Source organism: Muntiacus reevesi, chromosome X (genome assembly GCF_963930625.1).
Source record: "Muntiacus reevesi chromosome X, mMunRee1.1, whole genome shotgun sequence".
Classification (NCBI taxonomy): Eukaryota; Metazoa; Chordata; class Mammalia; order Artiodactyla; family Cervidae; genus Muntiacus; species Muntiacus reevesi.
In genome coordinates, this window is record NC_089271.1 from 133106758 (window position 1) to 133109416 (window position 2659).

The 2659-nt window shown below is 51.3% G+C and overlaps 1 pseudogene; it reads left to right on the forward strand.

Annotated features, from left to right (window-relative positions):
- The first annotated feature begins 774 nt into the window (after positions 1 to 774).
- On the forward strand, positions 775 to 1967 carry LOC136154720 (putative RNA-binding protein 15B; annotated as a pseudogene).
- Positions 1968 to 2659: the final 692 nt, after the last annotated feature.

Sequence of the window (2659 nt, forward strand, 5' to 3'; positions counted from 1 at the left end):
GAGCTTATTGATATCTCTCCCAGCAAACTTGATTCCAGCTTTCGCCTCATCCAGACAAGGGTTTCTCATGATGTACACTGCATATACGTTAAATAAGCAAGGTGACAATATACAACCTTGATGTACTCCTTTCCCAATTTGGAACCGGTCTGCTGTTCCATGTCCAGTTCTAACTGTTGCTTCCTGACTGGCATACAGATTTATCAAGAAGCTGGTCAGGTGTCCGGTATTCCCATCTCTAAGGATTTTCCACAGTTTCTTGTGGTCCACACAGTCAAAGGCTTTGGTGTAGTCAATAATGCAGAAGTAGAAGTTTTCTGGAACTCTCTTGCTTTTTAGATGATCCAACAGATGTTGGCAATTTGATCTCTGGTTCCCCTGCCTTTTCTAAATCTGGCTTCAACATCTGCAAGTTCAAGGATCATGTACTGTTGAAGCCTGGATTGGAGAATTTTGAGCATATTGTACTAGCGTGTGTAAGTACGTGAGTAAGTGTTAGTCGCTCAGTGGAGCCCAATTCTTTGCAACCCCACCGACTGAAGCTCAGCAGGCTGCTCAGTCCACGAGACTTTCCAGGCAAGGATACTGGAGTGGGTCGCCATTTCCCTCTCCAGGGGATCTTCCCAACCCAGGGATCGAACCAGGGCCTCCTGCACTGCAGGCAGATTCTTCACTGAATGTGCTACAAGGGAAGCCCACTAGCATGTGAAGTGAGTGCAATCGTGCGGGACTTTGCGCATTCTTTGGCATTGCCTTTCTCTGGGACTGGAATAAAAACGGACCTATCCCTGTGCACTACTCCAAGACGGATATACCTGGCACCGGAACCTGGATGCCAACTTCCACGTGCAGGACAGGACCCATCGGCCCAACCACCCCGCCCACAAACACACACATTCTATACTCAGACCGAGAGGACCATTTCGGAAGGGGACCGGACCAGCCGCTGCAAATGCTCTGACGGACCAGCCTCTAGGGCTATAGCTGCTCAGTGCACAGCCAGAGGGGTGAGCGCTGGGGAGGAGATGGGGCCCAAGAGGTCTGTCCTGCCCAAGGCCTGGGAGGACAGGTGGAAGCGCCAGAGCCTCTCTGGTGATCACAGAAAGACAACCCACTCCCTTACGAGGAACGCAGCAGGACCAAGGGTGGCAGGCAGCCTGCGGACAGAGGCTCCGACCGCAATCCCCGAGCACAGCCACAGGGAATATCAGCCCAGTGAAGGGGCCAAGGAGTCCAGCAGCAAATCCCTCTGCTACAGCAGACATGGGCTGGAAGAGTGGAGCCGCCACTCCCACCACGGGGCTTCCGAATCTTCCTACAGGAAAGAAGATCCAAGAGAGCGAGCGTAGTCTTCGGACCACTGAGGCCGAGCCCAAGCCTCTGGAAGAACCAAAACATGAGACCTAAAAGCTCAAGAATCCTTCACATGATGCCCTGAAGCTGCACCTTTGTCGGTACAGGCTTATGTTGTTGAGAAACAGCTGCTTCCCGACATCTATGCACGTCCTAGAGGGGTATCAGGGATGATCAGCAGTCCTCAAAAGATCACACTTCCAGGAGTAAGCTGACCCAGCTGAAGTTTGCCTAGCGCCTTCACCTGGAGCAGCCCAAGCTGGAAGAAGTAACAGGACGCGTCCCTCAGCGGAGCGCCAATTGTTACTCAATGCTCCTGGTCATGCAGGTGACCCCCAGTGGGCCTGTCACTGAGGGGGTGCCCACGATGGAGCTCCGCCTACAGAGGCGGCTTCTCAGGATCCTGGTCTCCTCCTTGAAACAGAAGCAGGCTGCAATGGCGATCAATACGCCAGTGTGTTGCACCAAGGCAGAGGCAGCATGGGCATGCTCTACTATGCCTTCCCTCATGTGAGTTTTTACACCAGTACCTCCCGTCAGCACTGAGGACACTCGGCGATTTATGGGAAGAACACAGAGTGAGAGGCAGCCTAGCCCAAATCTGTCCTTTCTAGCCCATTTGTCACTAAAGCAGTTACTGAAAAATCTGACCACTGCTGCCCTGCACCCCCACTCTCATGCCATCTTACACCAGAGATTTGTATTCTCTGCTGGGTTTCCTGGTTCATCCCGTAGGGGACCAAAATCCTGTCCCACCACCAAAATAAGTTCATTTCAGTTCAGTTGCTTAGTCGTGTCCTACCCTTTCTGACCCCATGAATTGCATCACGCCAGGCCTCCCTGTCCATCACCACCTGCCAGAGCTTACTCAAACTCATGTCCAAGGAGCCATTGATGCCATCCAGCCATCTCCACCTCTGTCATCCCCTTCTCCTCCCGCCTTCAATCTTTCCCCGCATCAGGGACTTCTCCAATGAATTAGTTCCTCGCATCAGGTGGCCAAATATTGAGAGTTTCAGGTTTAGTCCTTTTAGTGAGTATGCAGGTCTGATTTCCTTTAGGATGGACTGGTTCAATCTCCTGGCAGTCCAAGGGACTCTCAAGAGTCTTCTCCAACACCACAGTTCAAAAGCATCAGTTCTTTGGCGCTCAGCTTTCTTTAGAGTCCAACTCTCACATCCATATGTGACTATTGGAAACACCAAAGCGTTGACTAGATGCACCTTTGTTGGCAAAGTAATGTGTCTGCTTTTTAATATGCTCTCTAATTTGGTCATAACTTTTCTTCGAAGGAACAAACGGCTTT